Source organism: Mirounga angustirostris, unplaced genomic scaffold (genome assembly GCF_029215605.1).
Source record: "Mirounga angustirostris isolate CCGP_5_RB_7025 unplaced genomic scaffold, mMirAng1.0.hap1 SCAF_4, whole genome shotgun sequence".
Classification (NCBI taxonomy): domain Eukaryota; kingdom Metazoa; phylum Chordata; class Mammalia; order Carnivora; family Phocidae; genus Mirounga; species Mirounga angustirostris.
Window position 1 is genome coordinate 15461939 of NW_026991712.1, and position 27952 is coordinate 15489890.

The 27952-nt window shown below is 41.3% G+C and overlaps 1 protein-coding gene and 1 non-coding gene across 4 annotated transcripts in view; both read right to left on the reverse strand.

Annotated features, from left to right (window-relative positions):
* Positions 1–27952, reverse strand: part of NSMCE2 (NSE2 (MMS21) homolog, SMC5-SMC6 complex SUMO ligase) — a 209599-nt gene that overhangs the window by 15183 nt on the left and 166464 nt on the right. The gene's annotated exons all lie outside the window — the stretch shown is intronic.
* TRNAR-UCG (transfer RNA arginine (anticodon UCG)) lies at positions 1786–1869 on the reverse strand. The gene has a single exon. It is a non-coding gene; the product is annotated as a tRNA-Arg (tRNA).

Here is a 27952-nt window from a genome sequence, read left to right on the forward strand (position 1 = left end):
CCTAGTAAATGTCATGTATCATATAATATATGTTTATTATAATCAATGTTACATACTTATATAATTGTAAATTGTTACTGCCATTATTATTTTGACCACTACCATGTGCCAGGTACTGTCCCTGGTGTTGGCAAAGAACAGTCCTTGCCCGCAGGGAGCTCAGTCACAAGGATCTTATATATATAATACAAAGTAGTCTTGGGAGGATTATGCATATACAAGATACCAGCAAAGAAGCTCCCAGGATTGAATAGGGTTTGCCTGAGAAGCTCATATCTGATCTGTATCCCTGAGAAGGTACTTTCAACCTACATTTCTGAAGCAATTCTGCTGCCCCCCCTTCAAAGTGAGCATTTCACTCATAGCCACCTCAGGTCAACATTCTGACCAATGTTCTTCCTTTCCTTGGCTGTAATCTGTATTCCTCTCAGATTCTATGTACTTGGAGAAGCTATCCAATCCAACCCAATCCAACCCAGTCCCTGCAATGAAGCTCCTTCTTTGAAATCCGGTAACACCTGCTGTCTGTACTGTATTCTTAGCTTGAACTTCTTCATTCTTCAGTTGTTTCATGGAGATAGAAGCTGTTTTCCAAGTAGGCCGAAAGCTCCTTGAAGAGAAGCACTGTGTGTTCAAGTCAAGCCAACTCAACGCAAGCTGCATTTATTGAACATCTGCTCTGTGCCAAACACCACAAAAATGCCAGGCGCAGACGCGGAGAGGATTAAGATCAGGTCTGGTAGGAGAGACAGTTACAAATACTAACATTTTGCGCAATTAATGTAATCATAATAATGTGTTTTGAATAAAGTATGCAAGTAACCTAGAGGATCTCTGAAGGTGGGATGAGGAACGAAGATGAACCTCCAGGAGAAAGTGATGACCAAACCAGATTCTTCTGGGAGGTAAGAAGTGGGAACTACTGTAATTAGGAACGTGGGCTCTGGAGACAGCCCGCCTAGGTTCAAATCCTGGTTGCATTGCTTTATTAGCAGGGTGCTCTTGGGCAAATTGTCTTTTCTTTGCTTCAGTCTTCTCAGCCGTCAAATGGAGCTAATAATCATACCTACTTCACGGAGCTGTATGAGGATTCAATGAGTTGATCTATGAAAAGTTCTTGGAACTTGGAATGGTATCTGGCAAATAGCAGGTGATCAGCAAATACCGTTATGATTATTAATATTATTATTACTCAGAATTCCCACAGAGCTAGCATAGAGTGGGTGTGTACAACATATATGCTCAATTAAGTAAAGATCACGTGCTATGGAGTCACCCCAAGAGAAAGGACATGACCGTCCAATCCAGGACTCGAAATGGGATGAGCACTTCCATGCCCCAGGGCAGAGTGAGGCCTGCACAAGCCCACTTGTACTTGGCTGACACAGCACTATCAACATCTTCAATCTGCTGTCCGCTCTCACTTCCATGGCTCTTCCAACACACCCTCCCAAGATCTTGAAAGCAAACCGAACGAACAGTTACAGATTATTTTTTCCAAGTGAGCCGACATTTTAATAAGATGGACCCCTTCACATTATCACGTACTTGTTAATTTACCTACTCTTGTTCTGGACATATCCTTTGTCCTTGGCTGACATCATGTGTTAACTTGCCTCCATTTATTTAAATACAGTCAAAATATGGCATATGTCAAACTATGAAGGTTTTATTTATTTTTTTAAAAGATTTTATTTTATTTGAGAGAGAGAGCGAGAGAGTGCCCACGAGCGGGGTTGGGAAGCAAAGGGAGAGAATCTCAAGCAGACTCCCTGCTGAGTGTGGAGCCCGACGTGGGGCTCGATCCCAGGACCTTGACATCATGACCTGAGCCGAAGTCAGATGCTTAACCAACTAAGCCACCCAGGCGCCCCACAAAATATGAAGGTTTTAAAATAACAGAACCCAGTGCATTGTACCGGTGGGGCAAAAACCAATCCGTCAAGATCTGATCATACAGTATCCATTTTAAGCCAATAAATACTGAAAATCTCCCCAAACTCTGTACTTGCATTTAGTGCTTCTTATAGGATAAGGTTTATAAATGATCTTCTCTAGGTTACCAAGCAAAATCAGGGGACCTAATGTACACATTCTATTTCTTTGTTTTGGGCAATTAACTAGAAAACCATAGGATAGGAAAAGCCTGACTAGCTAGCACTGGGAGGGTCTACAACTCTTATTAGTTATTCACATCCATGGTAGAGTACGAAGCAAGCACAGATCAGAAGGTGAGAAATCCCTTTCAGGCTCATCTGATGTATTCTTTATTTTGGAGGGTTGGAAATACCACCCATCCAGGCATCCAAGACGGTACATGCGATTTGTTCATATACCCTTTCCCATCTCTGTCTTAAAACTTTAACAAACTTCACTCTGTCTCTTCCCCTCTGTTCTCACTGCTTCTGTCCTAATTCAAGCCCCTGGCATTTCCTATTTAGAATATTACAAAAAGTTCTTCATTTATCTGCCTCAGCCTCTCTGCAATCTAGTCCCCCCTCTCTCGGTAGTTATCTTTCTAAATCCATGGCCTCCTAAACGTGACAAGACTTCATTAGCTGGCCCAGAGCATCTTCGCCTCCTTCTGCCATCCACCTCAGTCCCATCCCGCATATCCACCCCAAACTGATGACTGCCCACACTTGCCGTGGTCTTCTGCACCTCTGCTAGCCCTTCACCGAGCAACCTCTGACTACTCTTCAAAGTCAGTATTTCCTCGGTCAAGTCCCAAAGCAGACGTGATTCCTCCTTCAGCCTCCCGAGTGTCTTTGTACACATGGTGATCATCTGTTTACTTCTCTACCCTCCTCTCACACTGAATTCCTTAAGGGAAGGAACTCTGCCTTATTGATCTTCGTATTTTCAGGGAGTCCAGGCAAGGTGCAAGGACTTAATAAATGTTCAGTGAACACTCGGTTGCTGAAACAATTGCTTTGACTATTATAATATAGAAATTGATAAGATGAAAACAGTGAAGAAGACTGTTTTGAAGGCAAATAGTGTGGAATAAGACAACCTGGTCCTTGATCTAATTACTAATTTTCCAGAAGGGGGCCATAGGACACTACCTAGGTCATGCCACTCTATATTTTGTGTTCCACGTCTGTGCAAAAGCAAATTACCAAAATGCAAGAGGACAGAGGTCATATTCCAAGAAAGAAATCATTCCACATGATTGGTTCTGATTCTGTCTGCCCCAAGCCATCTACGTTCATAGGAAAGTATAACAATCAGTCATCAAACGTGAAAATTATCTTGCATTTGCTGAATTTCCCCAGGTAGGGCAGAGTGTCCATGCAATCATGTTCAAGTCCAGCAGTTCTTATAACAGAGCAACACTGGGGAAATTTCCTTATCTGACGGACTAAATTTAACTGAACTATGGCATCACCACTCACAAGATCTGATAGTTATTGAAAACGATCTTTACTGTCGGAAAATGCTTATGTTATAACATGCGGTGGAAAAATGAGCTTCAAACTATATATGTAGTATGATTAATTAATTTTGAAAAATGGGATAGAGAAAGAGAATGACACAAGAATGTCCCTCATGTCCCTGTGAGCGGATGGTACAGGAATCAGGGAAGACATCTAAGATTTCTGAAGAATAATTATCTAGCTCTCACTTTCCATATCTAGCACTCTTCATGAGACCAAGTAATATGTATGAGATACATGGAACTGACAGCAATGGGGATGGGATGGATTTGTTTATTTGATTTGTCAAACTGAAACAAATTATGAAATCAAGTCCAGAGATCATAACATTAAAAAAAGGAACTTTAGAGTTTATACTTGCTCAACTTTAAAACTGCAGAGTTTCAATTTTGGGTAACACAGGGACTATGACACCATTGCAAGCCCTGGTATTTTCTAGCTGTATGATCCTAACAACATTTGTACTATTTCAAACTTGTCTGCTCCCCTACAAGGCAATAATACATGGCAATTTCATGTCTATCATATCTTTTCCCCCCGGCCTCTCATTTCAGAGCTCCAGACAAAATAATAACCAAATACCTGAATAGAACAGGAGGCTTTAATAATAGAATAAAGTTGGGGCTACTATCGTACTTAGTTTTATAAAGTTTCTCAAAATTCAATGACATTTGTATCCCCCAAGGATAAGAGATGAAGAGCCACGGAAGGCATCCATTTAGGGAGAAAGCTCAGAAAGGGAAGCTCTTGTGTCACCAAGTGATGCCAGGCCTGGAGTTGGATCACATACCCGATGGGGTTGTTACAAAATGCCACAGCATCTTGGTGATAATTAAATATGCTTACTTTTCCTTTTTACTTGCATTTGATGAGGAGTACCAACATTTATTTTTGATACATTTAAAAATTCGTTTTTTATGATGGCACAATGTAGTCATGTTAAAAAAAAAAAAAAGACAGAAGAAAAGAAAAAAATAATGAACGAACAATCCCCAAAGTGTACTCAATATGGAAGAAATTTAAAAAAGGTCAGAGCCTGAGGGTCCAAATCTAGTGAGGCTTAACGATGCTGTCAGCAACAAAGTCAGCAAAGCCACCCAAATGTAGCTCAGCTCCCCAGCTTGCAGAGTGCTCGGAGCCAATCAGGGCAGGCCTAAACTTCCAACAGTAATGAATCCATAGACGCTCTGGTCGGCCTGGACATCTGTTTTCAGTTTGCAGGGTCTTGTCTGAAGTTAGTCTAACAGAAAACATACCAAAAAAAAAAAAAAAAAGCCTGCCAAGTGGAAAGAAGAGAGAGGGAGAGAAAGGGAGAAAGAAGAAGAGGAAGAAGGAGGAGAAGGAGGAGGAGGGGGTAGGGAACGGAGGGAGGAAAGGGGGAGAAGCAGACAGACAGGAAGGAAGGAGCTAAGGGATGTGGGAAATCTTCAATACCACAGAGCCCAAGGAAAGGCACCTCCACTTACATACCCTAGCACCAAGTCCTGGTCCATAAGCCTTCCTTCCTCTCCCCACATCCCGCCCCCGCACCCCCCCTACCCCCGCCGCCCTTCACTTTCCACCCTCTTGCAAACCTTTCCCGCATGCAAAGGAAGACATGACTTCAAAATCGGGATCAGCTTAGGACATAGCTCTTGTGAATGTGTACAATAGATCTGAGTCATTTGTTCGTTTTGTAAACATGAAGAAATCACACTTTTAAAACTTCCTCCTTCATGACATTCGTAGCACTTGATGATATGCTTAGCATGGAACATTTACCCTTTTCCTTACCCACACCCATAGTGTCAAGAGGGACAGAGTTTCTCTCTCACTGAGAGCTCATATACTGCAGGGCAGGTGGCAAGAGGGAGCCGGAGAGGGAGGAAGAAGCAGCATTCAGAGCACCTGTGGTGTCCATGAGTCTAGGCCGAGCCACACAGGAACACAGAGAACTGAGGAGCGGCTCAGGAGAGTGAATGCCTTCCTTTGGGGAACCTTCCCACTCAGGGACCCCACCCCCACCCCCACCCTGGACACTTAACACATCATAGGTGATTATCTGTTTATGTCACGGTCTCCCGCAACTCAAAACCAGGGACCGCTTCTGTTCATCTCTGTATCCCTAGTGCATGGTGCATGGTAGGGGCTCAGTGTCAGGACATGGAGTTCAATCTTAAGGGGTCCCTGGTGGATCAAAAATTGTTCTGTTCCTTGCCTAGCTCTTTTGCAGAGAAGGGTTTCAATGCACAACCCAGAGAAGAGTTCTGTAAGGCGTGGACTTCAGGAGGGTGGGTCAAGCCCAGATATAGGTACCACTTGGCTCTGCCATAAATTGAGGGATAGGTGTTAAATTTCCTGGAGGCTGCCACTCTTCGTGTCTATTTCGTTAGGACACGGGAAGAGGAGATAAAATGCTTTGCCCTCATTAGAGGAAAAAACCTAAATGCATCAAAGCAGTAACAGAACCATCTTGGGTAAGGAGACAGTTTCTGAACTATAACCAGCAGGGTGACTGGATGATCTTGGTTTTCATTTTCAAAGCCCAGGGGGAGTCAAGTCTCTGCACTCCAGTGTATAGTCCACATCCATTCATAAGCTCCAGAAGATCCCATTAATGTGAGTAAAAGAAGAGAGTGGTCAGCAGGGACAAGATAAAGGAAGTAAGGAAAGAGAACAAGAGGAGAAATGAAGGCTCTCGGGACCTGCTTTACAAACTCAACAGAAAAATATAAAGATCTCAAACAACTCCCCTTCTGAGCTGAGGACTATGCTGTGGGCTTAAAGCCACACTCTCCAGCTAGGAGCGGGGGTCTAATCTAGATTGGGGGTGAGTGGCGAGAGAGCACCAAAGAGTGGTCCATATCCCCCAACATCGCAGGACAAGGTTATCTTACAGCTCTTCCATTGCCCTGACTACAATTCTCTTCCTTTGCTAAAAAAGGTCTCTTAAGACAAAAGAAAAACATGGTGGGCCTACTGGTTGGGTGACTGGAGAAGCCTCTCTCTCACTCTGACACCCTTGACCATGAGGCCCTCCAGGGTAAAGGGAGCAGGGGATTCAAGAGCGAGTAAAGGAGGCAGCCTCAGACACTTGAAGGGAGAACATCAAGGAGGCAGAGAAATTACGTAGGGGAGGTAATGAGCACACTAATTATAGGGGTCATAATGAGGAGCAATGGAATGAAATTAAGGAAAGGAAAATGTTAATTGTCAGGAAAAACTTTCTTGGGCCCACTGAGGGAGAGGTGAATTTCCCGTACTCTTCACACAGACCGGAGGCCATTCAGCTTAACAAAGCTGGTTCAAAACGAGCTAGAAATAATTTAGAGGGAATTTTATTTTTGTTACCAAAAGCAGACTAGGTTACTTGATGACACACAGAGGCCTCTTGTATCTAATTTTATCACTTTGTTCTCTATTCTAAATTAAATAGTAAAGTAGCAAATGATAAAAAAGCCTATGACTCTTTCATTCCAGAAATATGATTCAACATCTAAGGAGATCAAAACTGGCAAAGTGAGAACAAGTAAGAAGAATGGAATACAGTCAAACATGCTTCAATTTACAACAGATTTACAGAGACCTAACTACAAAGGAATACTAAAAATAGGGCTTGTTTCTCCTACTTTCCAGAACAAATTCAGTTACTGTTATTTTTCAGAATTGATACCAAGACGGCAATTAAACCTAATCACTGTCAGGAGCCGGCAAAGAGCATTAGCTTTCAAAGTTGAACCCAGTTTCATAATGACATCGAGTAGCATTCTCAGTACAGTTGGGACAGCTGAACCCTGGAGACTAGAGAACTGGAGGCTTAGGGTCAGGAGTAAAACGTAAAGAAAATGTCTTTTCTCTTCTTCATTTAGGAGCCCAAGGTGTGATTCATGCAACTTTCATCTGGTAAATGTCTGCCAAGCTCCAGATTTCCTGGGCCCAGAGGATAGTAAGTCCGGGGGGGCTGAAACAGGCAAGTAAACACATGCCCACAGCCTAGTGTGTTGCCCCACAGCATGGCTGTGAGCATGGGGGGGCCACGGGAGCCCCGGGGGGCTTCCACACGGGACTGCAGGGGGCGACAGCGGCGCTGAGAGGAATCCTGAAGGAAAAGGAGGTAAGAGGAGCAAAGGCCAAAGTGTGAGAGAAAGCGTGCTTGCCTTTCTGTTCTTCTCAGTGACTCCGATCACAGGGACAGATCTACCCTGGCATGCACGTTCGAACAAATTAAGCAAGAAAAGCATTTTAAAGTCAGGTGTTCTTATATTACTTGGTATGTTCCCAGTATTCTGTGTGACTGAGGAACGCTGGGGGAGAGGAAGCTCGGAGTGGATGGGACACACGCAGACCTGAATGACACAGGGACTGCGAAGCAGTGACCAGTGACCCTTCTGCAGCAGCAAGGTGTCAGGGCACTTTTGGAAATTTATCCTCTCCGTTATGTGAATTACAAACATGTAACATTTTTAATAAGAGCTTAGGGTAAGTCGTATCTGGTGACGCTCTGTGCCCTCCCCAGTTTGTCTGCTCATCTTTGCCCTTCATGTCAACTATAAATTCAGGGCTAGAGCTATAAATACATTTTCAGAGAATCCTTTAAAAACCTTTGGTCTGATTTCAAATCCTAAGATGTCTTAAGCACTGGGATGGCCTGATCGAATCCTTACCAAAAAAAACTTTTCCATAAACATTCAATTTCACCATACATACTCTATTACTCCTGTAATACATTTCACTTATTAAAATTCGACTACTGACAACAGACACTGTATTTTGAAAGGACAGATAGCCCGCAGGTAGATTTAAAAGTAGAGTTTACAACACTCAGGGCTTTATAATGCAGGCTTTCATCTTGTACAATATTAACTATATAATTGCTAACTTGATTTTTCTTTCTTTTCTGTATTGCTTCTGAGACTCTGATGGAATGTTCGCTGCCATTGCTAATGAAATTCAGAAAAGGACCATCGGTTTTTTTACTCTGCTTGGGAATTTTGATGCAATAGATATTTGCACATTGCTGTCGGAACAAATAAGATTCCTTATTCCTACGTGCAAAGGGAACATGGCTTTTCAGAGGAAAAGTGAGAAGAAAAGTCAAGCAAAGGGGACTTTAGGAAATCTGGCAGGAAGAAACTTTTGTGTTCTGTTGATCTGATTGTATGAGAAGTATTTTCAAGAGCTTTTATATAATAGGCAAATTTTCTTTTTTTCAACAAACATCTAGGGTAGAAAAACACAATGCCTCTAAGTCAACTGTTTGCCAATCACAAGAAAACAGTAGTTTGGTGGAAAGTGCATGGGAATGACTGGCAGTTCCCAGCTCTGCCACCAATCAGCTATGTGACCCGGGAGGTTGTGCCACTTATGTGTTGTTTTTGACCTTGTTCTCTCTACTACCTGAAAAATAGGAGGAGAGGGCAGAGTCTGCAGTCTCAAAAACCTATCCGTTTTCAATCCTTTATTCAGAATTTTACCCAGAGAGGAATCAGACTATGGGTTTCATTGAATATTTAGGTGGCCAACTCAAGTGACTCCTCACACTGATCTCAAGGTTAACTTGTTGCTTTCAAGAGTCAATCTATTTGCAAGCCAAACTTGCACAACATCCTGACTTATGTTACAGAAATAAGTGGCCATTAATAACCTAGCAAATACAATTTGGATTTTAAGTGATGAAAACATGCTTCACTAGGACCAATATTAAGTATAAATTGAGCAACAGAGATGGCCACCCAAGTACAGCAGGTAGGTGCAATGTGGTTATTACTTACATTTTGAAAATTGTATTCAGGAAACCTTATAATCACAGCATTATTTTACAAGAGTCAATGGACTACAAAGAAGAATTATGTTCAGACCTGTCATAGACTTAGAGGAGGAGGAGGGTTGCAAGTCAGCAACAGTAACAGAAATTAAATTGGTGGCTGGAATATGTTTTCCCAGTGAGATGAAGCAGACTTCTTACTGAGCCATGGACTCTTACCTTTAAAGCAAAAACATTTGCCCATTCTTCTTTTCGTTCCTCATTATTGCAAAACCCTCATATAGACTAACCCCATTTTTCCAAATTATAATTATTTTTTCAAAGGCTCCTAGGAATTAGTTGCAATTCATGCAAACTCATCATCTCACAAATATTAAGTAGACCATCAGTCATTGAAAAGGGTAAGATCAGAGCTGGGGACATTATTACTCTTTGTAGATGGCCAGACCATGGTATTAGCTGGGGCAGAGGATTCCCTTAGCTTCCAGGTGACTTGCTGGTGTAAATGTCTATGTTGCCAACAGGACCAACAGCTGAAAAATATGAAAAACCACACACTGGAGCCAGTGTTTTTCTGGGAACTATTATTTAAAGATGCACCAACCTGGAAGCCCAACCTAGTCTTACAAAGAATTTTCAAACAAGGAACTCACATTCCCCAGAAGAGCGACCTGCATGCAGCTAATATTTAATCCTCCGTGTTACAGACAGTAAAATGCCACCCATGGCAAATGAAACTGTGTTACTGATCATGTGAATTTCCTTGCGGTCTGCTTCTCGCATTTCCTGTTTCCCTCCACAAGACCACCAGGGGCCTCCTCACGGCTCTGAGTCCCTTCTGATCCTCACCAGCCTTCCACTGCTTCTGACTGTGCACATGACCAGTGCTCCCCTCTGCCCCGTGCCCCGTTTCTGACTGTGGCAATGTGCAGTGCAGAGGCGCGGGGGGCTCAGAGTCACAGCGAGGGGAATCCTGCCTCCGCCGCCCCCAGCTGTCTGACCTTAGGCGAGTCACCACCAAGATCCCGAGCTTTCGTTTCCTCATCTGTAAAATGGGACTGTTGTAAGGACTGAGTATTTAACTGAGTGCCTAGTTTAATTTAATTGAGTCATGGATTATTTAATGTACTCAGCACATAATGGTCCCTTTCCCTGCCCCCCTCTCCCCTTCCCTTGTATTCTAAGATACTGGATGTGTCTGCTTTTACCTTCTGCCTCAACTCTTTCATATCTTCTTCAAAACCACTTCAGTGACCCATTCCTGCTGGCATTGGGGTCCTGCCGGACTTAAGTTTTGTCTTCCTGCATTACCAGGTGCTGTGTGATAATATATGACCTCGCCCAGTGGGTCATTTTCCTAGTCCTGGCTATTCACTTCCTTGCTAGAGTGTCTTAGCCCACACAGAGCCATAAATGATGTTCTCTGAGGACCTATCTCCCCCAGTGCCACCACAGTTGTTTAGATGACACATCAATCTACCTACCTACTTTGAACTTTCCCCTTTGGTGGAGCAATACCTGGTTCTCAATCTTAAACACCCTCAATCATCAGTAACTCTTTTTATATATGGCACATGCTTATCTTTCTTCTGTGAGCCTTCCTCTTTTCATTCTCACTGGGTCACGTCACCATGTCAATGATCTGCCAAATAAGCAATCGCTAGTCATTTTCCACTTGTCCTTTTTTGAGCATAATTTGGATGACTGCCAGAGCTTGCGCTCCCCCCCGCCCCAACTTCCTCCCCAGCCCCTGGCCTGTGAAATATTCCTCATTTTGCTCCTTTCTTTGTTTAGAGACAAAAAGGGAAAATGTTAGTTGCCTCCTGGCTGGCTATCTAGAACTTTCCTCCCAATAGTCTCAGAGAGGCCTCACGGAGGGAGACAATATGAGTTTAAATCTTGCCTCCCTCAGTGCCTCTCTGTTACCTAATTTTCCCAAGTGTGTTTCCTCATCCACAAATGGGAAAACAACACCTGCCTGGTAGGGCTGCTCAGAGGATAAAAATGTCTTAGGCAGAAAGCTAACCACAGGGCTTGGCACGTGGTAGCTGTCGAGAAATGGGGGCGAAGCGTTTTCTTCACCCTCCAGAGCTCCCACCTACCAGCCAGTCCCTCCATCAAGCCCCTTCCCAGGCCTTTCACGGGCGGGCATTTCTAAGGGTTGGCCTCCCTTTTGGAATCCCACCCTGACTTCCCTCTGCAGGACAAACCCTAACCAGGAACCTCAGCCATTGCTTCAAGACTTCCTTCTAGGTTCCTTTAAGATACTTCATAGCCCCTTTGGGCCAAATCCTGACCTCGGACGCCTCATCTCAACATGTTTTTGAAATGCGAACTCCCCAGTAAAGCCTTTCCTGATTCAATATAATGGACGCCCTTAGATTCCGACCTTTGAGAGAAACAATTCCACCCCAGCCTGGGGAGAGGGAGGAAGATCTCTGGCCGGATCAGGCAACCGGCTCCCAACGTGCTCTGCGAGCAGGGCCAAAGCCCTTCAACTTCTCCAAGCCAGGGAGGCCGACTGGGTATCACCAAGCTCCTTATCTAGGCTGGAAGGCGAGATTCTCTGAATGTGGGATGCCCAGAAGCCTGGATGCCCGGTCTCCTCCGCCCCTCAGGGCTGTTCTGTTGCTGCGTGAATAACTTTTAGGGCCCTTACCCACAGCTGGCTGTTCTCAAGGGCAGAGACCATTCTCTGGGTAACTCAGCACAGGCCGGAGCTCTGTGCTAGAGGCAGAACTTAACACATGCATTTTGATGACAAAGATCAGAGCACCTCCAGTGAGGCACAGACAGCTGCCACGGATGACTCAGAGCTCTCTGCAAAATGGCTTAATTTCGCACCCTTTCAGTCGTCTAAAGAACAGACTCTCAAGAACGAAGTGGACGGAACACCCTTTAACTAATATAACCTCACAATGGCCCTTTAAGGTCAGGAGTTTTTATCTCTAGAATACAGATGAAAAAGTACAGACACGGGCAGCTTCATCCTGAGTCAACAGTGGACCCGGGGGCCTGAGGGCATAGTGGAAAAAAACCAAGGGGTGACAGCGAGTAGCAGCAAGGGAGATCTGAGTCCCAGGCCAGGCTCTGCCATGAACCACGTTTGTGATTTTGGAGGAGGGCCTTCTCGGGCCTCATTTCCCTCATCTGGAAAATGGCCTTGGGCAGTGGTTCCCAACCTGGCAGGGGATCAGCACCACCAGGAAAACTATATTAGAAACAAATCTGCATTCTCGGGTCCGCTCTTGAAGATTCTGTGGGGGGTTTTTTTGTTTTTTTTTGTTTTTTTTTGAGACTCTTCTTCTGTAAGTCTGGAGTGGGGCCAGGACTCTATTTTCTGTATATGCACCCCACCCCCAGCCCCCAATAATTGGAACAAAGGGAGCAATAAGTGCCCGACCCTGGAGTCCCAGTTCAGGGTTCCACTCAGACAACTTTGTCTCTCCCCAGTTCCAAAACCCATTAGGTCATCTTATCCTTCGCTTTCTCTTAAGGAGAACCCAAACTGGACTATTCCCAAGCATATTGCACGGTAGCTTCCCACGTTCATGAGAATTCAGAGAATTTTGAAATCAAAGGTTGGTTCATAAGACTCACAGAGCAAGAAAGAGGTAATCTTGTTTTGACAGAAATCTAAGCTCAAGGGCGGGAACTCCCCCCAAGCTTCTTATAACTAAACATGGAACAGCAAAGAGGGAGGGACAAAGGCACTAGGCTTGCAATAGCAATAGACAAAGCTTCTTTTAAGAAGAAAACCTGTAATATACCTGGCTTTGCTTGACTCAAGCTTAAAGAGTCAGTTAAAGTCCTATGAACAAGAGAAGAACTAACCTAAGGACCTGTTTGCTGTGTAACGTGAGAGCTCTTACCCGTTGAAAGCTCTCTCTGACACAACTCTGTTGCAAGTACTAATTTTCACATCTTATTGAAAACTGAAGTTCACAGAGCTAGACAAACCCAGGTATATTTGACTCCAGAAACCATGTGGTACTACAAACATGACCTTCATAGCGAATGCACCTATAGTCAAAATCTCTAGAAAATCTAACAATGAATAGCAAAGCTCAGCAAGTCTGCCAGTTTTGGAGGAATCTGTGAATTGGGGGCACAAGCATGTCCTTTACGGAATTCTCAGATTTGCTCTACTTAGGGGAATTTGGGCAAATATAACCCAGAAAACTGGAATCCAACTCCCATTCTTGATGTTGGTTTGCTGTGTATGTGCCCTTGAAAAGTCAGTTTTCCTATCTGGCTGTGGGTTCCGTATCAGCAGAGTGAGGATGATAGGAGCTACTTACAAGGCGGGAATGCTGTGAGATTAAACAGATTATGTCCACAAAGCAGCTCTGATCTCCTTAGAGAAAGGTACCAAACAAATGAATATGGAACTCTTGCTTGCCCTTTAGCAAAGGCTGTACTGACTGAAGCTTACAAGAAGCACCTTGGAGACCACACTTCATCCACTGTTCTCTGAACTTTCCGAAATTTTTAAAAAAGATTTATTTATTCATTTATTCATTTATTTATTTTAGAGATAGAGAGAAAGAGTGTGAGCAGGGGGAGGGACAGAGGGAGAGGGAGAGTCCACAAGCAGACTCCCCCACTGAGCGTAGAGCCTGATGTGGGGCTCGATCCCAGGACTCCGAGATCATGACCTGAGCTGAAACCAAGAGTCAGACGCTTAACCGACTGAGCCACCCAGGTGCCCCTGAACTTTCTGAATTTTACCCCTGCAAATACATTTATGATTGCAAATAGTGGGCCATCCTATCTACTGCAACTGTGCTGTTGATTGGAATTTGAAATAATGTAAGCTTGTCTTAGATTCCTTGCGAGGCAATTTGAGTTCCCAAACAGTGAAGTGCCTTCTTATATTGTGATCTGATTTTGAAGGGAGTCCTGAGACTGTGCTATTATAAGGCATTAATTAAGGGGCTCCTGGGTGGCTCAGTTGGTTAAGCGTCTGCCTTCGGCTCAGGTCATGATCGCAGGGTCCTGGGATTGAGTCTCGCGTTGGGCTCCCCACTGAGTGGGGAGTCTGCGCGTCCCTCTCCCTCTGTGCCTCCCCCTGCTCGTACTCTCTCCCTCTCTCTCTCTAATAAGTAAATAAAATCTTTTTTTAAAAACATATATAATAGGAGCTCAGTTGTTTTCTGTTAAAAAGTAAAGAAAATATGTATTTTTTTAAACTTTAGGAAGTAGAGAATTTACAGTTCTCACTGGTCGCATGCTGAATTTTCCTACCTCACCTGAGGTTACTCTTTGCTATGACACAGCACTTGACATTTACACAGTGTTTTACAATCTGTTTACTATCTGATGTTCATGGGCACCCCCCAGAGGGAGGGCCCTGGGGACTGATAACTGCTTTATAGGTGAGGAAACAGAAATCTAATAACTTGTTCAGAAGTGTGAGAAACCTTTCCTTCGTCCGTCCTTCCTTCCTTCCTTCCTTCCTTCCTTCCTTCCTTCCTTCCTTCCTTCCTTCCTTCCTTCCTTCTTTCCTTCCTTCCTTCTTTCCTTCCTTCCTTCCTTCTTTCCTTCCTTCCTTTTCCTCTTTCTTTCTTTCTAAATATTTTATTATTTTTTTTAAAGTACTCTTACACCCAACATGGGGCTGGAACTCACAACCCTGCGATCAAGAGTCATAGACTCCACTGGCTGAGCCAGCCAGGCGCCCTGAAACCTTTCTCCTTCATAGATGACATTTACCACCTCTTTCAGAGTGTGTGTACAAACACAAAAACCTGATGCATGAAGGGAACAAGGCTTGGCTTTCTCTTTGAGTGGACTCAGTATCACATGAAACCTGAAAAGAGCCTGGGGTCACCCAGCACAAACTGTGCTTTTGGCAGATGGGCCCTGGGAAGGGGTGAGGCCGCGGCTCGCTGGACCCAGTGTCAGCGTGCCCACTGCACATCCAAATCTGAGACTCACATGTTCCCACACCGACAGTCCCTTCTTGGTGGGACGGGCAACTCTAGAGGGTTAGATCTACATTCTGTTTTCTTTAGCACCTGCTATGCACTCAAGGCTTCAGGAATGAATCACTAGACATGGCATTGAATCTAGAGCCTTTTGGGTGCAAGTTCACCATTCCACCCACGAATTCCTCAAACCTTTAGAGTAGATCTGTGTTTCTCTGAGGCTCGCCTTCCTCCTTGAGGTTGGATGATGATCGAGTTCTACACTTCTTCATAGTGGGTCAGAAGCTAGTTCTGTTTCCCTCTCATTGGGGAAGCTTTATTTCCATCACTCTGAAAGCCACATGCCCTGAACACTTAAAGCTGCCCTTTTCTTCCCCTTCCTAGGTCATCATCCCTCCCCCACTTTAGGCTCTAACCCCCAACCTCACAGGCCCAGAGGTCAAAGGTTCTTGGTAGTGGTGGTTCTTTGGGACAGGCGTGGACCAAAGCAGCAGTAACAAAACCAGTAACAACCACTCTTACTACTAATATCCCTGCCATGGGGACCACGGTTACCCATCATTTTAGTGAGTGCTCACTATGTTCCCAGACCCTGTGCTAAGTGGATTAATGCAACTAACAATGTGTCTCACTACAGCTCTATGAAGCAGGTTATCAATATTATACCCATTTTTTACAGACAAAGAAACTGAGGCACAGAGAGGTAAGTTTGCCCAAGGTCACACAGCTCATAAGTATGGTCCCAGAGGCCATCCTCCTTACTACTCTGTACTGTGAGGGGACCGGAAGATGAAGAAGGGCCTCCAGACTCCCGAAGTTTGTGCAGGGGTATCAGGACAAGCCAGAGGTGTGTTGCTGGACAATAAGATCATCTGGCAGTGAGTTGTCTATAATCAAGGGCAGATGTGGATCCACGTAAAAATCAACATGAACACCTAACCCCAAATGTAAACAAAGCACAGTATTTGTTCAAAAGGAAATGTTCTTATTAACTAAAAAGAAAGGAAACAGGATATCAAAAAAACAATGGCAAATCAAAGGTTTTGTGGCGGCTTTGAAGGAAGAGCCAAGCTGATGTGGTCAGCCCTACTCCTGCAGGGGACATGGCTCCTGCAGCAAAGCTGTTGTCACCCCCACACTGAATGAGCCAGGGGATGTGACAGCAGGGCCGCGTCACGTTTTTACATGTGTTCAAGAACACCTTAATTACTGTCCTAACCTATAATGAGAGGGGGCCCCGTTGTGGACTGAGGTCAGGCTGGCCTTGGTCTCCTAGGTGGGGGTTGTCACTGAGGTATGAGGCCCGCCCTGATGTCACTGCAACAGGATCCAAGAGTGGTTTTCTCTGGATCTAAACACACAGCTCAGGCTTGGGTGTGTTTGGACAATGCTCCTCGCGCGTCTTTGGTCTGCAGACTGTTTGAGGGGACAAGAGCAGCATGGGCATTCGAGAAGGCGCTGAGCATGGGTCAGGAGATCTGACTCTGGGTGCTCCTGAGGCAGCCACCAGACGTTTCCTCATCGATGAGAGGTTGGGGCGAGGTGACCTGAGATATTATTTCTAGCCCTAACATTTTACGATGATAACACCCAGCCACGAAAAAGGAAAAAAGGAAAACACCAGAAAACGGAAAGCCAGCCAGCTGGAATTGATGGACAGGCTGACACGGTTTCTGATGAAGCACCGGGGATGGATATCCTACCACTGATTCATGCTAGAAACCAAACAGTGAGGTTGGGATTTTGTGCACCAGCCTCTGAATCATATGGAGGATCCTCAAGACCACATTTTGAAAATCCCTGAGTTGGGCTCTCACGAGAGAACTACTTATCACCCACCTCTGGCTTGGCAGGGAATCAGGTTCCCAAACCAGCAGGGCTCAGCATATACGTTTTCTCCATTGAAAATGCCTTTTTTTTTTTTTTTTAAAGATTTTATTTATTTATTTGACAGAGAGAGAGACAGCGAGAGCAGGAACACAAGCAGGGGGAGTGGGAGAGGGAGAAGCAGGCTTCCCGCTGAGCCGGGAGCCCGATGTGGGACTTGATCCCAGGACCCTGGGATCATGACCTGAGCCGAAGGCAGTCGCTTAACCAACTGAGCCACCCAGGCGCCCAATTGAAAATGCCTACTGAGACACTCCTGGTGCCTGGCACCAAACCCAGCCCCGCCCAGGCCTCAAGATGTTCAGTCATTTACATGCCCAGAGCTCTGCACATGCCTTTATACACACTTGTTTTCACCGGAAGCGGATGTGACAGGCATGGAAATTGATCCTTAAATGGGGGATATACTGATTATACTTAGCTCTACTTCACCTTGCACTAATGCATGATCTTGTAAATGACTTAGGCATCTCTTCTAAAGACATCCGGAAGGTTCCTACAGCCAGATTGAGTGTATGCTGCTTCCGACATGATTCTGACAGTTTCAATGTGATAATTAAAAATATGAGTGACTTCTGACTCTTAAAAGTCACTATCCAACTTGGAAAAATGGCCGGTGCTGTTTCCTTCAAAGTTAGTCCCCCTAAAGCCAACAGTTTTAAGAAATGTTTTTCCTTGTGCTGGAAAACCTCACCCACAACTATGCTAGTTCTTGAATATGGTGATCTTTCATTAAGGAGGAGCTCTTTAATACATACTAATCTCAGAAGACTCAAGAGTCCCAGATTATCTACGCATCAATCCACTCAGACCCACTTAGAGATGTTGAGAATCTTTGCAAATCCATTCATGATAATCTCTATGATAATTAGATACCTACTATGGTTTTGCCTTTAAATCCTCCAATAATTACAGACAAATATTTTGTGGTCACGCATACCATATTGGAGAAATGGGGTCCTACAGGTCACATGTTCAAGTCTATAATACTCCCAAAGAAATCTTATTTTTAACACCTTTTATTCTTTACATTCTGTGCCCAATACTTGTATGAAAAATACTTCTCACCTCCTTAGTTTTGTGCCTGTTGTCTTGTAATATGGTGGTAGCTCTCATATACTAGGAAAACTCTAATTTTTAGCTCAATTTGTAAGGCCTTTTGAAAAATAATGCTCTTACTTCAATCTGATCAAGAAGTGAGGCATAAAATATTTTTGTTATTTGGGACAAATGCATAAATCCAATTTCTTTTTTTTTTTAAGATTTTATTTATTTATTTGACAGAGAGAAACACAGCGAGAGAGGGAACACAAGCAGGGGGAGTGGGAGAGGGAGAAGCAGCCTTCCCACTGAGCAGGGAGCCCAATGCGGGGCTCGATCCCAGGACCCTGGGATCATGACCTGAGCCGAAGGCAGACGCTTAACAACTGAGCCACCCAGGCACACCATAAATTCAATTCCTTAACCTAGAACAATCTTTAAAATCTCCCCACAAGATGACATTCTATAATGATTGAAAAGAATGAAGAACAAACCAGATTATTTCAATTCTATTCTATCTTTCAATCGGCAATTATGTTTCAGTGGACAATTCCCAACTTTTCTTTTTGTCTTTCCTTCTCTTTCTTTCTCTCTCTGTATCTTTTTAAAACCAAATTTTTTAGGGGCGCCTGGGTGGCTCAGTTGGTTAAGTGACTGCCTTCGGCTCAGGTCACGATCCTGGAGTCCTGGGATGGAGTCCCGCATTGGGCTCCCTGCTCAACAGGGAGTCTGCTTCTCCCTCTGACCCTCCCCCCTCTCATGCACTCTCTCTCTATCTCATTCTCTCAAATAAATAAAATCTTAAAAAAAAAAAGAATTCTATTAAAAAAATAAAACCAGATTTTTAAAAAGATTTTATTTATTTATTTGACACAGAAAGAGAGAGAGGGAGAGAGCAAGCATGAGCAGGGGGAGCGGCAGGCAGAGGGAGAAGCAGGCTCCCTGCTGAGCAAGGAGCCCCACGTGGGGCTCGATCCCAGGACCCTGAGATCATGACCTGAGCGGAAGGCAGACGCTCAACCAACTGAGCCACCCAGGTGCCCCAGAGTTTTCTTTTTAAACTTAAAAAAAGAACTGTGCACATATATGGTTAAAAAAATTCAAAAGAGGGCGCCTGGGTGGCTCAGTTGGTTAAGCGACTGCCTTCGGCTCAGGTCATGATCCTGGAGTCCCGGGATCGAGTCCCGCCTCGGGCTCCCTGCTCTGCAGGGAGCCTGCTTCTCCCTCTGACCCTCCCCCCCTCTCATGTGCTCTCTGTCTCTCTCATTCTCTCTGTCTCAGATAAATAAATAAAATCTTAAAAAAAAAAAAAAAGAAAATTCAAAAGAAGTGAATAAAATGAGAAGTAAAAGCCTTGCTCCCTTGTCCACAAACCCACAATCCCAACCCTCAGAAATTACTGTTAGGTTCTTGTGTATGTTTCAAGAAATCCTCTACACACACACACACACACATACACACAGTATATACACACATATAAATGCATGTATTTGTATATACATACTATATATATATTAAACATCACATATGTACACGCACATACATACACACATATATAATGCCTATTTTTTACTCAAAAAGGGATCACATGTTAATATATATTGTTTTGCACCTTGCTTTTCACATCTAATAATATATCTGGGGGATCATTTCATATTGGCATATACAGGTTGGCTTCATTTTTTAAAATAGCTGCTTAATCTGTTTTATAGGCATCCAGAATTCATTTAATTAATCCCCTAATAATGAACCTTTAAGTAGCTTTCTGACCCCTATTTTATGGAGGTATAACTGACCTACAATGAACTAACATTTCAAGTGCATAATCTGATTAATTTGATGTGTGTATGCATCCATGAGACCATCAGCACAATTAAGATAGTGAGCATATCAATCATCCCAGAAGCTTCCATGTGCCCTGGGTAATCCTTCCCTTCTACACCTTCTTGCTCTCCTGCCCCGCCCCCAGGCCAACAACTGATCTGTTTTCTGCCACTTTAGGTCAATGTGCATGTAAAGAATTTTATATAAAGATTTACATCTTACGTGGCTTTTTTTTTTTTTTTTTTTTGGTCGGTCTCCTTGCTGCAGGTATCAACAGTTTTGTTCCTGCTTTTTCTACATAGTATGATATTCTATGGATAGAGTGTCTATCTATTCATCAGTTGATGGACATCTGGATTGTTTCCAGCTTTGAATGATTATAAATAAAGCTGCTAGGAACATCTGTGCAGTAGAAGTTCTTTTTGGACATATGCTTCCAATGCTTTTGTGTAACGCCTAGGAATGGGAGGCATGGGTCATGTGGTAAGTAGATGTTTAATTTTTAAAGAAACCTTTGAACTAGCTTTCTGAAGTTGTATCCTTTGACATTCCTAACAGATGGGATGGAGAATGAGCTACTCCATATCCCTGCTACCACCTGGTATGGTCAGTCGGGCTTGTTTTGTTTTAAATTTTAGCCATTCTAATAGGTGTGTATAGTGGTATCTCATTATGGTTTTAATCTGCATTTCCTAAATAATGAAGAGGTTGAACATCTTTACTTGTGCTTATTTGTCACCTGTTTCTGTTCTTTTTGGCCCATTTCAATATCTTTTTTTTTTTTCCCCCTATTTTTACTGGGTTATTCTCTTACTATGGAGCTTTAAGAGTTCTTTTTGCATTCTGGATACAAGTTCTTTATTAGATTTGTGATTTGCAAAAAACATATTCCAGTCTGTCACTGGTCTTCTCATTCTGCTAAGAGTATCTTTTAAAAAGCAGAAGTTCTTAATTTTTGATAAAGTCTAACCATTTTTTTTTCATGATTGCTTCTTTATGCTATATCTAAGAAATCTTTGCCTAAACCAATGTCACAGTTCCTCCTGTTTTCTTCCAGAACGTCTCCAAGGTTTTAGGTTTTATATTTAGATCTCTGACCCCTTTTGAGTTAATTTTTACAGATGGAGTGAAATGTGGATCAGGTTTGTTTTTTAAATATACAGATAGCCAATCGCTACAGGACCATTTGTTGAAAACAATTCGCCACTCAATTGTTTTTGCATGTTTGTGGAGAAGCACAGAACTGCCTTTGCACTTTTGTGGAAAATTAATTGGCTGCTCATGTAAGGATCTATTTCTAGACTCTTTCCTGTTCCATTAACCTGTTTAACCACGTCTATCCTACTATGCTGACTTGCTTACTATAGCTTTACAAGTCTGGAAGTTAGGTAGAGTACATTCTCTAACTTTGTCCTTCTTCAAAGTTATTTTGGCTGTTCTAGGTCCTTTGAATTTCCATATGAATTACAGAATAAGCTTGTTAGTATCCACATAAAACAACAACAACAACAACTTGTTGGGAGGTTCACTGGTGTCACAGGAATCAACAGATCAATTCTGTGAGAAATAACATCTTAAGTATATCAAGTAGTCCATGGTATCTCTCTCCATTCTTTGATTTCTCTCAGCAATATTTTGTAGTGTTTAAACTTCTTGCACATCTTGCACTTCATGCACTTCTTGTACATCTTTTGTCAGATATATTCGTAGGTATCTCATATTTTTTGGTATTATGAATGGCATTGAAAATTTTCAATTTCTCATGGTTTGTTGCTGGTATGAAAAACGAATTGATTTTTATTGATTTTGTATCCTGCAAATTTGCTAAACTCATTTATTAGTTCTGGTAGCATTTTTTTGTAAGTTCCATCGGATTCTTTTGCACAGATGATCAGGTAATCTACAAATAAAGACAGTTTTACTATTTTCTTTCTAATCTAGATCCTTTTAATGATTTTTCTTGCCTTATTGCACTTGTTAGAATCCTCAGTGCAATGCTGAATAGAAGTGGTGAGAGTAGATGCCCTTGTTTGTTTTCTGAGAATAAGCTTTCAGTTTTTCACCATTAAGTATGATGTTAGCTATAGATTTTCATAAATGTCCATTATTAGTTTTAAGAAATTCTCTTCTATTCTTAGTTTGCTGAGAGTTTTTATCAAGAATCAATACTGGAGACCTAAACATGAGACCTGAAACCATAAAAATCCTAGAAGAGAGCACAGGCAGTAAGGTCTCTGACATTGGCCGGAACAACATTTTTCTAGGTATGTTTCCTGAGGCAAGGGAAGTAAAAGCAAAAATAAACTATTGGGACTACATCAAAATAAAAAGCTTCTGCAAAGCGAAGGAGACAATCAACAAAATTAAAAAGCAACCTACAGAATGAGAGAAGATATTTGCAAATGACATATCTGATAAAGGATTAATATCCAAAATATACAAAGAATGTATACAACTCAACACCAAAAAAGAAATAATCCAATTAAAATATGGGCAGAAGACATGAACAGACATTTCTCCAAAGAAGTCACACAGATGGCTACGAGACACTTATGAAAAGATACTTAACATCATTCATCATCAGGGAAATGCAAATCAAAACTACAATGAGTATCACCTCACACCTGTCAGAATGGCTAAAATAAAAAACACAAGGAACAACAAGTGTTGGTGAGGATGTGGAGAAAAAGGAACCCTTAGGTGCTGTTGGTGGGAATGCAAACTGGTGCAGCCACTGTGGAAAACAGTATGGAGTAAAAAATTAAAAAAAGAACTATCCCATGATCTAGTAATCACACTACTGGTTATTTGCCCAGAAAATACAAAAACACTAATTTGAAAGGATATATGCATCCCTATGTTTATTGTAGCATTATTTACAATAGCCAAATTATGGAAGCAGCCCAAGTGTCCATCGACAGATGAATAGATTAAGAAGATAAGGTGTATATATAAAATGGAATATTACTCAGCAATAAAAAAAGAATGAAACCTTGCCATTTGCAACAACATGGATGGATCTAGAGGGTATGCTAAGTGAAATAAGTCAGTTAGAGAAAGACAATTACCATACGATTTCACTCATAGGTGGAATTTAAGAAACAAAACAAATGAAAAAAAAAAAGAGACAAACCAAGAAACAGACTCTTAACTATAGAGAACAAACTGATGGTTACTAGAGGGGAGGTGGGTGGGGGGGTGGGGGAAATAGGTGATGGGGATTAAGGAGTATATTTGTCATGATGAACACTGGGTGATGTATGGAATTGTTTAATCATATATTATACACCTGAAACTAATATAACACTGTATGTTAATATATTGGAATTAAAATTTAAAAAACAATAAAATTTTTTAAAAAAGAATCAATATTGCATTTTGTCAAATATTTTTTATACATCTAAAGAGATGATCATATGATTTTTTTTCTGGTTTGTCCATATGATGAATTACACTGATCAATTTTCAAATGCTGAATCAATCTTATATGCCTGAAATAAACCCTACTTGTTCATGATGTATTATCTTTTTCATACATATTTGGATTCTATTTGCTAAAAATTTGTTTGCAATTTTTGCATCTATGCTTGTGAGGGATATTGGCCTGAAATTCTCTTGTATTAACTTTGGTTTTGATTTCAGGGTAATACTGGCTTCATAGGATACATTGGGTAATATTTTCTCCCCTTTAATTTTCTGTAAAAGTTTTTGTTGAATTGGTATTATTTCTTCCTTAATATTTGGTTGAATTCATTTTGAAGGCATCTGAACCTGGAGGTTTTTTTTGTGTAAGTGTTTTTAACTACAGTTCAGTTTCTTTAATAGATAAAGCACGATTTTGGTTATTGATTTCTTCTTAAGTGGTCTTTGGTAGTTTGAGCCTTTCAAGGAATTTGTCCACCTCATCTATGTTGTTGGCTTTATTGGCATAAAGTTGTTCATAATGTTAATTGGTGATCCTTTTAACCTATACGGATGTAACTTCATTCATACTGGTAATTAGTGTAATCTTTCTTTTTGTTTGATTTGTTGATCTTCTCAAGCAGCCCTTTGAAAAGCTTTTGGCTTTTTCTAACTTTTTATACTGATTTCTATTTGACTAATTTCTGATCTAATCTTTAATTCTCCTTTCATCGGCTTACTCTGGATTTCATTTACTCTCCTTTTCTAGTTCTTAGGCTGGAAGCTGAGGTGACTGATTCGAGACTTCCTCCTTTTCTAATGTGGGCCGGTATTTAATGCTATGAATTTCTCTTTAAGCATCGCTTTAGCTGCACTTCGTACATTTTGATATGTTGTATGTTCATTTTCATTTAGTTTTCAAAATACTTTTAAATTTCCCCTTTGATTTCTCTTTGACCACAGGTTATTTAGAAGTGTTTAGTTTCCAAATATTTAGAAAAATTTCAGGTATCTTTCTGTTATTAACTTCTAATTGAAATCAGAAGTCTGTGGTCATGGGGCACCTGGGTGGCTCAGCTGGTTAAGTGTCCGCCTTCAGCTCAGGTCATGATCCCAGGGTCTTGGGATCAAGTCCCGAGTTGGGCTCCCTGCTCAGCGGGGAGTCTGCTTCTCCCTCTGCCCCTCCCCCCTGCTCATTCTCTCTTGCTATCTCTCTCTCTGTCAAATAAATGGATAAAATCTTAAAAAAAAAAAAAAGAACTCTGTGGTCAGAACATACTATTATTTGAATCCTTTAAATTTACTGAGAAATGCTTTATTGCCCAGAAATTCATCTCTGTAAGTAAATCTTGCAAATGCATTTGAAAAGAATGAGCATTCTGCTGTCATTAGGTAGGAAGTTCTATAAATGTCAATTAGGTGAAGAGTGGAGATGGTTTTTTTTTTTTTTTAAGATTTTTATTTATTTATTTGACAGAGAGAGACACAGTGAGAGAGGGAACACAAGCAGGGGAAGTGAGAGGGGGAGAAGCAGGCTTCCCGCGGAGCAGGGAGCCCGATGTGGGGCTCCATCCCAGGACCCTGGGATCACGACCTGAGCCGAAGGCAGATGCTTAATGACTGAGCCACCCAGGCGCCCCGAGTGGAGATGGTTTTATTCAAGTTTTCTATATCCTGATTTTCTGAATACTTGCCTATCAATTGTTGAAATCTCTGTCTACAATTAGGGATCTGTTTTTTCCTTGCAGTTATATTAGTTTTTGTTTCATGATTTTTGAAACTTTATTATTAGGTACATCAATGTACATCCTCTGGATGAGTTGATCCCTTTATTATTGTAAAATTACCCTCTTTATTGCTGGTAATATTATTTGCTCTGAAATTGATTAATATTGTCATTTCAGCTTTTTTTTATATTAGTGTCAGCATGTGCTTCCATTCTTTTACTTTTAGTCTCTTTGTGTCTTTACATTTAAAGTGGGTTTCTTATAGGTAGCAAATAGTTAGACCTTGTTTTTATATCCAGTCTGATAATCTCTATCTTTTAATTGCTATGTTTAGACCACTTACATTTAATGCGTATCATATGGTTGGGTTCAAACCTACCATCTCGTTATGTTTTTTTTTGTCCCATCTGTTCTTTATTCCTTTTTTTTCCTTTCCTTTTGGCCTGGTAACTTTTGGATTAACTGAGTATTTGTTATGATTTCATTTTCTCTTCTTTGTGGACTTATTAACTATAATCCTTTGTTGTGGTATTTGGTGATTGCTTTAGATTACAATACACATCTAATGTCTCACAGTTTACATTCAAGTGATAATATACTACTTCATGTATAAGAGATTTAAAATAGTATACTTCCATTTCTCCCCTCCTGGCCTCTGCTATGTCATATATTTTTCTTCTACATGTGATATAAAATTTGTTATTATTTCTGCTTTAAAAAGTCAATGATCATCTAAAGAGGTAATATAATCAGAAAAAATCCTCTTACGTACCTATATTAGTTATCATTTATAGTGCTCTTTATTTTTTTGTGTAGATCCAGCTATACATTTTCTTTCTCCTTGAAGAATTTCCTTTAACGTTTCTTGGAATGCAGGTTTATAAGTGATGAGTTCTTTCACATTTTGTAGGTCTGAAAAACTCTTTATCTCATCTTAAAAAAAAAAAAACCCATATAATATATTTTCTGGGTATACAATCCTAGATTGATAGTTTTTTCCCCCCTTTCAGTACTTTAAAGATTTTACTCTGCTGTTTTCTAGTTTATATTATTTTTGTTTTAGTTTGCATTATTTTTTATGAAAAATACCTGTCATCTTTACATTTTTTTTTACTTTGTCTGTAACATGTCTTTTGCCCTTCTGGTTGCTTTTAAGATTTTTCTCTTTATCACTTGTTTTAAGCAATTTGATTATAATACACTCTCGTGTTGTTTTCTTCCTGTTTCTTGTGCTTGGGTTTGTTGAATTTGGATCAATGGGTTCATAGGTTTCATCAAATTTGGGATATTTTCTGCCATTACTTCTTTAAATATTATTTCAGTCTTCCCCTCTCTCTCCTCTTCTTTGGGAACTTCAGTGACATATATTCACTATATATATTTGACCCCTTAAAGTTGTCCCATGTCATTAGTGCCCTGTTCACTTTTTTTAATCTTTTTTTTTCTTTGTATTTCATTGTGGATAGTTTTTTATTGCAATGTCACCCAGTTCATTAGTCTTTTCTTCTGCAATGTCTATGCTGTTGCTAATCCCATCCAATGTGTTTTTCTTTTCTTTTCTTTTTTTTTTTCTTTTCAATCTCAGTCATTGCAGGCTTCATCTTTTTAATTTAGGTCTTTAAATATATATATATCTCCATATACATATGTATCTTCCATGTCTCTACTTAACAGGGACAGTCTTTCCTCTAGCTTTCTAAACATATGGAATATAGTCGTAACAACTGTTTTAATGACCTTGCTTACTTATTTTTAGATCTGTTCAGTTCAGTTTCAATGGATTGATTTTTTTCCCTCATTATGGGTTCAGTGTCGATGGATTGATTCCCGGCCCCCCCCCCCCCCCCAATTACAGGTTGCATTTTCCTGCTACTATGCTTGCCTGGTAGTTTTTGATTGGAGACCAAGCATTGTGGGGTGATGTTTATTTTTGTCTTCTTGTAAACATTGTTGAGTTTTGCTCTGGGATGCAGTTAATTGGAAACAGTTTGATCCTTTGGGTCTTGCTTTCAAGATTTGTTCAGGGTGACCAGAGATGTGTTTAATCTCTGATTAATTTTTCTCCACTATTGAGGCAAGACTTAGTAACTAATACCCCTTAATTATGAAATTTTTTCCTTTCTGGCTGTTCAGGACACCATTTCCATCCCTCTGTGAGTTTCAGGCACTGTTCTCTCAATCCTTTAGAATGTTCTTTCCCTGTCCTTGGGTCATTTCCTTACATGAATGCCCTCATCTGTACTCAACTCAATACCCCAGGGAGATTTCCTCAGCTCTCCAGATTTCTGTCTTTGTGCAGCTCTCCATTTTAATCTAGCCATCTTGGCTTCCTGGACTCCTAGCTACATCTCTTCCAATCAGGGAGACCATATATTGTGGCCTGGGGCAGTAAGCTAGAGTAATCATGGGGCTCATTTTGTTTCCTGTCTTCAAAGATCATTGCCTTCTGATGCACGATGTCCAATGTCTCGAGTACTACTGTTTCATACATTTTGTCCTTTTTTTTTTTTTAAGGTTTCACGTGGAAGTTAAATGTGGTCCCTTTTACTTCATCTTGACTCAGAAGCTGAAGTCTTGCTTCTAGTTTTGGCTGATAAAAAAAAAATGCTGCAGTAAACATCACTGCATATATACTTCTGGTCAATATGTGGATCTATCTGTTGAATAAATTATTTAAGGTGTCGTTGTTAGACTGAAGGATAGGTGCATTTTAAGCACAAACGATTTTGCCAAATTGCCCTCCAAAAATATTTTACCGTTCAGTACTCCTACTAACAGTTTTTGAGAATGCCTACTTCTCCATATATTCTGTAACACTAAGTATCATCAAATGGGTACATCTTTACCACTTTGATAGTTTAAAAAGTTATTTTATTTTCATTTGTAAGATGTTTTGATTAAACATCTTGCTACATGCTTATTGGTGATGGGCACTGCTTTTTCTGGAACTGCCTATTC